Here is a 15,253-nt window from a genome sequence, read left to right as displayed (position 1 = left end):
TATCATCCACAATTCCTGCACACTATCCACCGTCATGCTCACTTCTCCACACTCTCACCCACAATCATCAACTCGCTCCCCCCACACTCCCCCACTGTCACGGTCACTCCACTACATACTCACCAAGTGTAACATCCACATTCTCGCACACTCGCCCACCTTCATGCTCTTCACTCCCCAATCCCCAAGTATCATCACATTCCTGCACCATCATGCTCACTTCTTGGCATTCTCCATTGCTTAAATATGCATTCCCACACCGACTGCCCAACTGTCACATTCACCCCACGCAAATTCACCCAGTCTGACGCCAATATTCCTGTGCACTAACACACCTCCATGCTCTCTCGGCTTCACATGAACCCATTCACTCTCCCGCACTCTCCCCCACCGCAGAGTCAACCCTTGTTTAATCCCACGCCGTCAGGCTGACTACCTCACCATTGCACTCATTCCTCTGCAGACTCTGCCAATGACACTCCCCCAAACTCCCAATCTGTCACGATCACTCAGCCACTCATTCCCCAAATTTCAGTTCCACTTGCACACACACTTCCTGACTGCCACGCTTACTCCCCCGCACACGCCCCCATCATCATGCACATTCCCTCTCCCATTCTCTCACCATTATGCTCAAACCCGCACACTCTCCTCCACCAACACACTCATGTCCCCACACACTATCCCACGATCACATTCAGTACCCCGTCCCCTCCCCACCCATCATGACCTTTACCCCGTGCACTCTACCAGATTCAGCCTCACACACCTGCAGACACCACCCACATCACACTCACGCCCCTGCATACTATCCCACCACACACAGTATCCCGCACCCTCTGTCACGTTCACAATCTTACACCCACACACTCCCCACTGTAACCTTCTCACTGCACACAGTTTACCGCTGTCACACTCAGGCCCTCGCCCTTTCCATCACCGTCTTTAACACTCACTCCCCCAGACACAGCCTCAGCGTCAACCTCACACACCACAGACTCCCACGCCATCTGTGATCAGTTCCCCACGCATTCCCCCACCATCAGGCTCACGCCCCAACTCAGTCCACCACAGTGATGCTTTGTCTCCCGCACACTCCCGCACCATCACGCTCACTCCCCAATACACACTTTTACTGTCATTTCCCCTCCTTGCACAGTCTCCACTGTCATGCGCACTCCCCAGAACATTCACCTCCATTCATCTCCACGCCTCACACAACCTCCCACTGTCACCCCACTCCCCCTCCCATTCCCCACCATTGTGCTCAAGCCACCACACTCTACTCCACTATCATACTCATAACCCCAAACACTCTCCAACCATCACAGTCAGTACACTGTACCCTCCCCACCAGTCATCGTCATTCCACTGCATAATCCACCACAGTCGCAGCCACATCCACGCTCCTGCAGTCTGTCATGCTCACCCAGCCGCACACAATCACAGCATGACGCTCACGCCCCCACACATTCATCCAGTGCAACACCCACATAGCTGCACCACTCACCCACTGTCATGCTCAGTCCCTAGCACACTGACACACCTTCACCCTCGTGACTCCCCCACTGTCAACACAATTCCCATGCGCAATCTCAAACCATCACACTCTACCCCTCACACTCTCCCGTTCTTTCAGACAGGACCCCCGCATACACACCACTGTCAATCGCACTCTCCCGAACACTCCCCACCATCACGCTCATTTCCCCACACGCTGTCCCACCTTCAGGTCACTCCCCCCACACAGCGCCACTGTAAGACTCACTCCATTGCACACTCTCACAACGTCATTCTCACTGCCATACACACTCCACCAACAGCACACTCAACTCATGCACATTCCCTTTCCATCACACACGCTCCCCCTCACACTATCCCACCGTCTCACTCACGCCCCGTCTCCCACCAATGCACTCACTCCCACACACACTGCCACGTCATCACGCTTATTCCCCCGCAAACTCCTCACCGTCACTCTCACTCACCTGCAAATATCCCCGTCATCAAGCTCCGTGCAAGCATACTCCTGCACTATCACACTCACTCTCCTCTACCCTGCTCACTCCCTCGAACACTCACCTATATTAGTTCCCACTCACCTGCACACTGCCCCATCATCAAGTGAACTCATCCACAGACTCCCACCATCACTCTCACTCACGGGCATACTCTGCCACCGTCATGCACACACCTCCACCGTATCATCCTTTCTCCCATCATCATTCTCACTCCCCTGCACAATGCTTCAAGCGTCACTTTCCCTCTCCCTTTCAATCCTCCACAGCTACACTCACTTCCCTGCACAATCTCCCAACCTCACATTCTCTCCTCTGCTCAGTACCCCACCATCACATTCACACCTAAGCACACTGCCCACCTTCATACTCACTCCCCCGCACACTCCCCCAAACACTCACTCCACTGCACACTCACTCACCATTATACTCCCCTTCATGTCATTCACTCTCCCACAGTAAAGCTCACTCCTATGTACAATATCCCATCGTCACGCTTACTCTCCACATACTTCCCCACTATCATGTGACCTGCCCCACACTTTCCGACTGAAATACTCACACTGCTGCACACTTCACATCTTCACACTAATATCCTACCCACTTCTGCACTGCCACATTCAGTCCCCCACACAATCCCCTACCATCACATTCACTCCTTCACACATTGCACTGTCACACCGACGCCACTGTAACTTCCCCTCCGACAGGCACACTACCCCACGCACTCACCCCACCGTCTCCTTCACTCCCCCAGTACATCATCCATTCTCCCAATATCACACTCACATCCCCACACACTTTACCGTGTGACCTTCTTCAGTCCACATGGCCCTCCTTATCTTCATAATCTCCTTCAATCCCCATGACCATCGCTATCTGTGTAACCTTCTTCATGTCGCCACAGCCCTCCATATTTGAATAACCTCCCCTCATCTACAGAGCCTTCCCTATCTTCTCAACACCTTCAGTCCCCGAGGTCCTGCCTAACTGTGTAGTATCCTTCCTCACCCAAACCTTCCCTATCTGTGTAACCTCCTTCAGTCTCCATCACCATCCCTATCTCCATAGCCTCCTACAGTGGCTGCAGCTCTCCCTATCCCCATAGCCTCCTTCAATCCACAGAGAATTCCCGATCTCCATAACCCCGTTCGGCCCTCACAGCCCTCCCTACTTCTACAATCTCCTTCAATTCTCCCTGTCTGTGTAACTTCCTCAGTCCCCAACATCCCCCCTGTCAGTGCAGCCTTATTCCATCTCGACAACTATCCCTGTCTGTTTAACCTCTTTTAGTCCCCACGCCCATCCCTATCTCCATAACCTCTGTTTGTAACCATAACTGTACCTATTTCTTTACCATCCTCAGTACCCTCATACCTCCTACCTCCGTAAATTCCTTCTTCCCCCACGACACTCTCTATCTCCATTTAGGTCAGCATGCCAGAGCTTTTTTCACTGCCTGCTGTACCTGCATCCTCGATTTGCATGAATCCTGCCTGAACACTTCTATTTCACCCGATCTTTGTAAATTCCAGAGATACTAAACCCTCCTTATCTCTGTAACATAATTTCCTACAGTGTCTAAATTTCTCCCTGTCTTTGTATGATCCTCCAAACGCTCAAACTCTTCTCTCTTTGTGACATCATCCTGCAATTTTAAACCGCTTGATAGGTAAAACTTCTTCAGGCGCTGCACTTTCTCAATTTCTGTTACCTTCCCCTGCTCTTCGGAACCTGCCTGTCTGCATGACCCCTGCTGTTTCTGCCGCCATCCCTATCTCTAAATCCCACCAGCCTGCATTGTCCTCCTTAAATGTGGAACCTTTTTCCAAACTTTTCAACATCCTCGTTTACTGCAAACTCCTTCCCGATTTGCCATTTGCCAAGCCTATTCCTGTCCTTCCAATAAATGTCAGTGTCTGAAACCCTCTAGTGCTCTCAACTCCAAATATGTACAAGTGGCTCTATAATCCATAAACGTCTCCCGCACCACAACCACTGTTTCTCTCCTCACTCTTTCAGACCTATTAAGCTTCCGATTTCTTCACACCAGTCACCCCTTTTCTTACGACGGTCCCTAAAAACTTCCCTCTCTTTGTGAACTCCTCCACTGTCTCCATAAACTCTTGCTGCTCCTCAGATCATCCCTATCAGCTCATCCAGTCTCTTCATCCAACTACTTACCTTCAGATAATTCTGCAGCTTTTGCACCGCATCTTGGTAAAGTCTACTCTTCCCTTCAATCCTCCCTATCGAGGGTAAATCATCTAGTTTGTGAGATACCGCCTATGTCGGAAACCGTCGCTGGCCTGTAAAGTCTGCCGTCTCCATAGCCTTCCTGTTCACGTAACTTATAGAACTTACAAGCGTTCTTATATTTGCAACGAAATCAGTCACTACACCCCTCCATATCGCTCTTAATTTCTCTAGTCCACTCTCTTAAAGACACCTCATTATGTGTGCCTCTCACTGCCTGCTCATCCGTGTATCTGGAATCTAATCCAGCCTGCTCGAACTCTGTCATTGCCTGTAATCCCAAAATCTCTTTCTTTCGCTATCACTCTCGACTGCTTGTAATTATGCGTAACTCTGTAACATAATTGAACCCCTGAAAGCCTCCCTATCTCTGTAAGCTCTCTCCATCGTATTATCCCCACAATCACCGAAACACTCCCGGGATTTGCAACAAAGCAAATGTGTTGACAGCATTAACTGAAGTGACCAGATATGATCGAACTGTCATTACGGAGATGGGGCTGCACAATGGCCATGGATGGGAAGTAAATATTAAAGGATTGTCGGGATTCAGCACGACAGGCAAAACGATAAGCAAGTTCCAGTAACGTTGTGAAAAAAGGTTGTGGTCAGTGAATTATGAGGTAGCCACGTGGATTGGAAGAACAAAGTTCACATTCTATTTGGATGGAGCTGAGAAACAGCAAGGAGCAGCAGCAACCTTTACAGTCAGTAAACATTGATGGCAATGTAACTATTATTACAGTCAGGGAATTGAATGTACTTGTCGCAAGGGCATTATAGCTACTGTGTGTAACAGTAGTTACCATCCCGACTGGATACCTAATGAGCATCAGGGTTGTAATGGATCAAATTCTGGAATGTATAAGTGATGGCTTTCTATAATAGCATATCAAGGGCTCATCAAGAGAAGGACTAATTCCATATCAAATGTTGTATAATGATAAATGTCTAATAAGCTCATTCTAAAAAGCTTTGTGAGCGTAATATTCCTAATCTCTTATTGCGTTTCAATCTGACGAAGCAAAGACCATCTGATGTAGAAGTGGAATTAGGCCATTTGGCCCATTGGCCTTTCCACCATTCAGTGAAATCATGGCTGATCCGGTATCCCCCAACTCAAAATTCCTGCCTTTCCCACTTAAACCTTGTTTCCCCGATAAACTAAAATCTGACCTCTTATTTAAGCAAATTTAATGTCATTGCCTCGACAGCCGTATGCAGGAAGACAATCCACAGGATCACTTCCCTGTGAGTGAATATGTTACTCCTCATCTCAATCTTGAATGGGTGAGCCTTTGCTGGGATTTTATGCCCACTCGTTACAGTCTCTCACACAAGGGAAACCAAATGAAGTAGCAAAGGTAATTTTAGCTGACGACAAGGAAATTTGTGGAGTTGTGTATATTGAGGAAACATATCAAAGGTAACATCGGGACACGCATCAGCTGGAATGATGCTTGGAGAGATGGCAAATGGAGCTTAGCTTGTGATGTATGAAATGACGAATTTTGTGTTGTATAATGCAAGTAATTAGCATATTAGGAGGGAATTGATGCACAATGGGATCTCGATGTATGTCCATACCTGCCTGCAAGTGGCAATACACGTGGTTAAGATGAGAAAGAAAGCACAAAACATATTCTTCCTTATCAGTGGCAGGACTGAGTGCAGAGGTTTGCATGTCATGTTGTAACTGTATGAAACTTTGATTTGGCCACATTTGGATACTGTGTGCAGTCCTCATTGCCTCATGACAGGAAGAATGGAGATAATTTTCGAAGTTAATAAAAGCGGATTATGAACATATTGTCTCTGTTAGGTCTTTTAAGAGTCTGTTGCCTACAAGGCGAATATAAACAAACTTAGACTGTTTTGCTAGAGTGTCAGAGGCTGAGTGGCGGAAGGGTACAAGCATATAAAAATAGGAAGGGCAACAATAATGTAGATAGCCGAACTCCCTTTTCTCGCTTACAAGTATCAAATACAAAGGTGCATAGTATTAAAGAGAGAAGGGGAAAGATTAAATGAGATGTGCGAAACAAGTGTTTTCTTTACAGATAGATTGGAAGGTGTGAAGTGAGGTGGTAGAATCAGAAATTGGCATTTAGACAGGCAGGTGAACAAGCGTAGATATAGAGAGATGGACCATGTGAAAGCAAATGGGATTCGTTAGGAGTAGCATTATGGTCAACACAGCCATCGTAGACTGATGGACCTATTGCTGTCGTGTATTGTTCTATTTTCTAACTTTTCAGCATCTACCCTATCAAACCACTCAGAATCTTAGATATTTCATTCAATTTCTTTCTCATTCTCCGAAATTCTAATGTGGTCAAGCTCAGTCACTTCACCTCTTCTCGCTAGAAAATCCATCTATTCTCAAGATCATCAGAATGAACCTCCTCTGAACTGTCTCAAATGGAAGAGTATCTTTCGTTCTGGTACTCATACTGTTCATAATATTCTAGGTATCGTCTGATTTGTACCTTGTATAGTTTAATACAAGACCTGCCTATTGTTAGACGACATTCACGTATTCGTAAATGCCAGCATTTGATTTGTCTTCTCCATACTTAATGACACTGTGAGCTAAACAAAACCATTTGTGAAGTCAATCTGAAATCAAAAGGTGCTAGCCTGATAGTAATTAGGGAATGCTGGAATGCATTATTATAGATACGGCAATAAACAATAACTGGAACATTATGAACATTGGGAGCTACATTTTGTGGAAAACAATTTGTTTTTGAGGCAGTTGGATTATATTTGTTAGTGTGAATATCAATGGCAGAATAGGTAACGATGATGGAAGCGTGTGATGGTAGGAGAATGTGATTTATTTAAATTTTCAGAAGGTTTCAGAAAGTTGTCAATAAGGATTAAAGAGTAACCTTTGGAGAGAATGGGGTCCCTTAAAGATCAATGACGTCGTCTGCATGTGGACCCAGAGGAGATGGGTGAGATATACTTCAGATATGCACATGGATGATCGTAAAATGAAGGGCATGTAGGTTAGTTTGAACTTAATGTCGGGTGAAAGGTCGACACAACATCATGGGCCAAAGGACCTTGTGCTGGAATGTTCTATGTTCTGTGTTCTACGTTCCATATGATAGACGAGATAAGAAGTTGAGATCAATATAAAAGGTTATGGCATCCAGGAGGAGCTAGTCAACTGGGTACAAAATTCGGCTTGACGTTAGAAGACAGAGGGTAGTTCGAGACACTTTGTTTATCTGACGGGAGGCATAGACAAGCGGTGCAGTGGGTACACTGAATTTTGATATTTGGATAAGTGATTAGGATGGGAATATTGGTTTCCTTGTCCGTAAGTTTGGGGGTGGGGTGACACTGAAATTGATGATACATTTGGCAGTGAAGGAGGTAATATCAGGTACAACGGGATTAACAGCATTGTTGGAATAATGGGATGAATAATGGCAGATGGAGTCTATTGAGATAAGTAGGAAGTGTTACAATTGTTGAAGTAAACCAGGGCGGAGCTTTTATAGGTAATGTTGGTTCGCTATGTAGCATGTCAAACAGACACCGAGGAACGCTGGTACACAGTTCTTTGAAAGTGGTGCCACATGTAGACGGAGTGGTGAAGCAGGTATTTTGGGGCATTTGCCTTCATTGTTCAGAGCATTGACAGTGGGAGATGGATGTCCTATTATGGCTGTTAAAGGCATTGGTGGGGCCGCCAGAAAACAGTTGTTGATCAGTAGAATGAACACATCTGGTTCACTTACATCATTTACGGAAGGGCAGCTGACATTCTAAACTGGCCTGGCTAATATGTGTCTTCAGACCCACATTAATATGGCTGACTCTGAGCTGGTCTCTGGGTGATTGACACTGGAGCAAAGGATGCTGGTCCAAGTGACATCCTCATCCCATGAATGAATAAATAAAAGTACATATGTCACTATTTCCCTCTGCAAACACCTCCCGCTGCAAGACTTCATATTGGCTTTGTAACACTCTTAAGGCCCTTGCCAATCTTGTCACTCTCAGCACCTCCAAAATATTGAACTCGCCCAGTTCCTTCTGTGTCAATGAACCCTGACAATGAAACTCTTCCCACTGTCCTCTTCCTTTAAGCAGACCATTGGCAAACGCTTTAACACTTGTTGCTTAAATACTCTCTCGCTTCAGGTTTGTTCATACTTTATGGTGATCGTCTAAGCCTCATAATCTAATATGATCTATTTTGTCTTGAGTGAGAGACAGGTGGAAATTTCTTGCTGAAGCTTTGTCTGTTTCAATGAAATGCCATTTGTGTTGAGTGTTTTACACTGTTCCTTTAAATGTTTTCCACTGGTCGTTTACAGACACACATTTCCGACTGTTTCCTCTGTTTACCTTGTTCAGTTCTCCTGTCGCACTCGTGTAATTGGCTACTTTTGTTTCTTGCTGTAGCTTGTCCTTTCTGTGATTCACATTAATTCAGTCTATATTCCTATAAGCTGCACTTCACTACAAATTCCTGAAGGACATCTACGCGTGACATCACTCATTCACTTATTCACTCAGCGATGAGATAGTTATTTCCCTCGGCAGTTGCACAATATGTTATTAAAGAAACAGTGACAGACACATTCTCTGAATTCCGTTTCGCATATCACTCCTGCCTGTGCGATTGCCCCAGACTATACGAATATTGAAGTTTCCAAAACTATCATAATATCTTTGTTAAAATAACCAATAAATTCATATTTAATGAAATGATGAGCAATTAATGCTGTAAGACGTCCTAAAACTGTACTGTGGCTTGTGTCCTTGGCAAGTAGCAGACAGAATTTACATTCATACTGACTCTATTTCATGATCTGAGGCCAAATACTTTACCTGTGATGCCTTTGTCATCCATTGCTGTCAGGTTTATACATCCTGTGTTTCCTTTCTGCCAATGTCTCCACAATCGTATGCACGATTGAATATTTATGTTCCACTTTTTGTTCACCCTCTAACCAAACCTTGCTGGCGACTAAATCTCAGTTATCTCTGTGTCACAAACCCTTCTATCTTTTGCAGATACTTCGTTCATCCCAAAAAACATATTTTATTCTTCCACGCAATTTATTGTAGCAAACCTATTTGCTGATGTGAAATTTAGTTGAACGCTGTCCAATCCTATTCCTTTCTGCTTGTCTTCAGCCACACACTTGGCAAGTAGCGGACACATGCTTCACATCTTTTTCTTTGGACTTTGAAAGCTCCTTTCATCTGAATCCTGTCCCTGCATCCTGTCCGTCAGTTTGAAGTCTTGTCCATTAACCTACCGATATGACTGGCCAGCACGGTTCCAGTGGGGCCATCCGAATGGAGATCTTTTTGAAAAAATCAGGTGTCGGATGAGAGTGAACCTGGCTGACCATCCGTTTTTGTCCAGCCCTGCTGCCCTTGAACTGAGGGGCGTGCTCTGCCATTTCAGAGGGTAATTCAGAAGCAAACAATTCGCTGTGGGTATGTCAAGCAGACCACATGAGGATGGCAAATATCCTTCTCGAAAGAACAATTGTTTGGGTTGTTTGTACATCAGCAACCGTTTCATACTCACTTGTGGATTGTTAATGAATATTTTAAAAATAATTGGTTTCAAATTTCAACATTTATGATGGTTTTATTCAAATCTGTATCCCATGAACATTAGCCAAAATTTGAATATATTCTCGAGCAATTATACCACTAGTCCATCACTTAGTATGCTCACAGGTTGCTCATCCCTGAACACTGATATTAGTGCATCATGAATCAAAACTGCTTGTTCCTCCACAATAGTACGAACCTGAAATCTTCCTTCACTCTGGTCTTACCACTCAGTATCTCTCCATGTGCTATCCCTCATTGTGTTGTCGAAATGCTGCCTCTGTCACCGCCTCTCTCTCTATAGCTACTCCAGACCCTGAGCAAACGGAACTTTCCGCTCCAGAGAGACGCGACAGCACAGGCCAGGAATGGATACTGGGATTGTCCAGATCTCTGTGGTTCTCAGTCCCGTTCAATCTGTGCAATCCTCACTGCATGAGTTTAATTTCGCATTTTGTCTATGTCTCTGTCTCCCATAGGTAATCATGACGTTCCTGACTCAATAGACTTCTCAACTGCTGGGTGTCCCGTCTCTCATTTCATTGAAGATGATCGGTCAAACTGACAAGTGGTAAGGAGATCTGGAGGCCTCAATAAATCCTGCAGCGAAGGTACAACACTCATAATGCACACCACAGCGAGCAATGATAGGGTTCTAAACATCAGCTAACAAAACATGACATAGATTCAGTGCTGCTCTTTACAGACGCAACCCGGTCTCAATCACTGCCCCTATTTTATGTTTGTTGCACGAATACAGCATAGGGAGTTTACAGTAATCAATTTAGGCATGTGCTGTCTTCGTGAGCATCAGTACAACAGAGGTGAAAACAGGCCTCTCACGAGAGAGTGGTAATGCTGCCTGCAATCTTTATTTTCTATGTTCACTCGCCAACGCGACCTATGTCCTATCTCGGAAACCAATGTCTGTAATATCTTTTAACTCCTGTGACAGATCCTGTCCCTAGCCTCCTCCCTTCCATATCGTCCCGACACATATTTGTAACGTACTGCATTCCAGACTAACTTCCCTGGCGCTGCAACTTGTATTTGTCTCGACAACATGCCTTATCTCAGTACTCTCTTCTTCCAATAACTGGAGACTGAATAATGCGAAACAGAAGCAACTCATCTAACTCGTTCATGTTGACCATAGTTCCTCAACGAAATGAGTCACGTTTGCCTGTTTTTGACCAATGTCCCTTCAAACATTCTCCTCTCCAACTACGTTACAAATTTATTGTATATGTTGCAATTTTATTGTTCTCTACCACTCCCCCTGGCAGCTCAATCAATACGTGCACCATACTCTGTGTGGAAGATATTCACCTTCGATATCTTTTAAGTGTTTCCTCTCTCACTTCATATTTATTCCACAGTTATGTACACCTCTATATCGGGGTACCGACATTGGCTACTCACCTTCCCTGAACCCCTCATAGTTTTGCAAACATTTGTAAAGCCACGTCTCAGCTACCATGCACAAAGGAAATTCGAAGAACAACGATAAAAATACTTCTGCTATCGTACCAGCCACTAATTTTCCACAATGTTCTGGGATACACTTGTTCAGGACCTAGGACCTTTCTGTACCTTTGTGTTTTAAAACTGCCAGCGCCACCTCTTCTGTATTATGGACTCTTTGCAATACATCACTGTTTCTTTCCGTTTGTTTCCTAGTCTTTATCCACAATACTCTCTGACACGGAAGCTTCATTTCGGCTCTGTGATTCCACCTGTGATTCCACACGTGGATGGCCACGTTGATCTTTGTGGGACCCTATTGTCTCTCTAGATTTTTTAATATACTTGCGTGCTGTAGAATCCCTTTGGATTCACCTTAGCATTATCTGCCAAAGATATCTCATTCCTGTGCTTTGCTTCCTACTTTATCCAGCCAATCGTTATTTCTCAACCCTCCAGTATTAGTAGTGTCTTGGTCAATCTTTGGTCCAATTGCGGTTTTAGAACATGCTTCCAAAAGCAGGATGATCACAACTGCACGCAGTACTCGAAATAGAGACCCAGCAATGTCTTGAAGAACCGTATCATGATCTACCAACTCATATACTCCATCTCTGTCCCATGAGGTGAAGTGTAGCAAATGGCGCTTTCACCATCCTGTCTCACTGTGCTGCCACTTCCAAGGAGCAATGCAACTGCACACTTTGGTCTCCCTATTTTCGAAACACTACACAGGGCCCTACCATTAACTGTGTTAATGCTCCCTGGTTTGTCTTTACAAAATCCAACACCTGAATTAAACTATATCTTTCATTTTTTGTGCACTGTCCCAGTTGATCAAGATCCCCTTCGATAACTGTATTCACTGTCCACTATAACAGTAATGTTGTTATCCACAATCTTGCTAATAATGACTAACAATATTTTGAACCAAATCATGTCTACAAATGATGCACATCAGTGGACCCAGCAACGATCCTTTCGCCACACTGCTGGTCACAGACCTCCAGTCTAAACAACAAACCTCTACCACGACTCTCTATCGCCTACTGTCAAAACCAATTTGTTTTCAATTGGCTAGCTATCCCTGATTCCAGGAGATCTAACCTTAATAACCAGTTTACCATTCCAAACCCTGCCAAACGCGTTGCTGATGTCAGTGTAAAAAAGTTCACTGCTCTACCTTCATCTTCAACATACTCAGTCAGGTTTGTGAGACACTACTTCGTAGGCACAAAGTTGCGTTAACTCTCCTTCATCAATCCTTTTTTTTCCCAAATGCCTGAAACTCCTGTCCAGCAGAATCCTTCCAACAACATATGCACTACTGGCATTAGGCGAATTAGTCTTTAGTTCGATGATTTTTCCACGTAGCCTTTCTTCAATACTGTTACAACATTAACCACCATCCAGGGTTCCAGCTCACCACCCATTGTTGTCAGTGTTTGAAATATCTCTTTAAGGGGGCCGGCGATTTCGTCCCTATCTTCCATCAATGTCTTAGGAAGCACTTGTATTTCCCAAACATCACTCTGTCTTTTACGCATTTTGAAAGCTCCAGCACCTCCTGTTCTGTGATGTTTTGAAGACATCGCAGTTTATTTCTCTGACTTACCCGGTTCTTCCACGCAGTACGTTTTGACTTGAAGTTTGCATTTAGGATCTCACCCATCTCCTGTGGTTCCACACATGGATATCCCCTCTGATGTGTAAGTGTCCACGTACTGTTACTAGTTAATGTTTTGTTATTAATATATTTGTAGAATTTCTTTGGATTTTCCTGAACCTTATATACCAAAAGTTTCTCAGGTCCCTGTTTGTACCCCGGCTTTCCTTCTTAAGTGTATTACTATTCCCACAATGTTTTTCAAGTGATTCACTTAATCCAGGCTGCCTATGTATGACATGTGTCCCCGTTTTCTTGGCCAGTTTCAGTATCCCCAGTCATCCAGTGCTTCCTATTGTGTCAGTATTGTCCTTCACACTAACAGGAATATGCTGACTCGGATCCCTCATTTTGTCTCTCTTTGAAAGCTTGCCACTTTCCAGATATCTCTTTACCTGCAAACAGTCTCCCCAAAAATCGTTTGAAAGCTCTTTTCTAATACCTCTGGATTCGGGTAAGGCCAATTTTGATCTTTAACTTGTGGTCCAGATCGATCCTTTTCCGTAGCTATTCTCAAGCGAATAGAATTGTGATCACTTTGTCAAAATGCTCACCCACGAACACCACAGTGCCTTTCCTTAGCTTGTTTCACAAGGGGAGGTCAGGCTTTACCCTTTTATTCAGTTGGACTACTTATATTTGGACTGAGGGAGTTGTGTTGAACATACTTAACAAATGTCTCCCATCCAAACTCTGACACAATGGCAGTCCCAGTCTAAGTCTGGAAAGTTAAAGCCATGATCATTACAACCCTACCATTCTTAGTGTTCTCAGAGATCTCATGACATATTTGCTGCTCAATTTTCTGCTGACTATTGGGGACCTGTAGGACAGTCATATCAAATTGATAATCGATTCTTATTTCTCAGTACTATTAATGCAACTTCAATGCACGATCCCCATGAATATCCTGTCTAAGTGCTGATGTATTTTCAGTGACCACACAAAAACCCACTAAACCCTCCTCTCTCACCTCCCCTTCTGTATTTCTTGACTCTGGAAGGGGAGGGTTTTCAGTTCGTGGATCATGGGGACCTCTTCGTGGTAGAGGTGACCTTGGTAAGGGGGACGGGACACCAGTATCCCTTGCGGGAGATTTAGTAATTTTACTCAGGAGTGTTTAAATTTGTTTGGCAGGGGGTCGGGTCTCAAAATGAGAGAGGGGCCCTCGGCCAGTTAGGGGAAAATACGTTAGTGTCGAAACCAAGTTTACGATTCAGGATGTCCAGGGGCAGAATACAGGGACTTCGGGTTGAAAGTGCATTTATTTCAAAGTACGAGGTTTGACTGCGAAGGCAGGCGAGCTTAGAACCTTGATTGGCTCTGGGAACTGGGATATTATAGCCAGAACAGAAGCACGGCTGCGAGGAGGGCAGGACTGGCAGCTCAGTGTTCCAGGACAGAGAAGCTACAGGCGTGAAAGAAGGACAAGTAAGTGAGGAAGGATCTTTGCCCTTTTGAAAAGGGAGGACATAACAACAATGTTTCGAGATGATACTTTTAAGGCGTCATCAACTTAGGCCATATAATTAAATCTTAGAAAGATGAAGGGTTTTGACACACAAATTTGGGACCATATTATAAACTTCCATATAACCAATAGATACAAGAGAGCAGATGTGTAGAGAGATTGCAGATACCTGTAGGAATAGTAGAGTCGTATTGGTTGTAGATTTTAATTTAGCCTTGTATTGAATGTGACATCCAGATTTTAAAAGGCCTGGATGGTGAGGGAGGTGTTATGTGTGTGGAGGGGTGGGGGAGTTGGGGTGGGGTGCTGGTGAAGTTTGTCACATGCGTTCAAGAAAGTTTCCCAAATCAATATGTCGATGACACTATGCTACTCAGCTGATGCAGCACTGGTTCACCCCTTAGAAACAATGTCGGGCAAGTGAATGAAGTGTCTCTCGGAGACCACGTTCGGTCCAGTGAACCCAACTGTCACCGTATTAATGTAGTTATGGAAAAAGATATTGCAGGTGAACATATGAAGGTGATGAACTGGAACATGGCCAGCTTTGTAGCCACTGGCGGGTTCGAGCAGAGGTCGATTGGATGACGGGAAAAAGCACAGAACACCAGGTTATAATCCAAAAGGTATTTGGAAGCACTAGCTTTTGGAGCGCTGGTGATCATTTAAAACAATGACAGACTTAATCGAAATTTATTTAATATTCATTTTCATGAAACTGCGATCATTTTGCTATAAAGTCCTTGTCTTATGATTGTGCTCTGCAAACACCTGATGAAGTAG

This window comes from Chiloscyllium plagiosum, unplaced genomic scaffold, assembly GCF_037043375.1.
Source record: "Chiloscyllium plagiosum isolate Xiang-an unplaced genomic scaffold, Cpla_swu_hap1 HiC_scaffold_14, whole genome shotgun sequence".
NCBI lineage: Eukaryota > Metazoa > Chordata > Chondrichthyes > Orectolobiformes > Hemiscylliidae > Chiloscyllium > Chiloscyllium plagiosum.
This window is presented reverse-complemented; position numbering follows the sequence as displayed.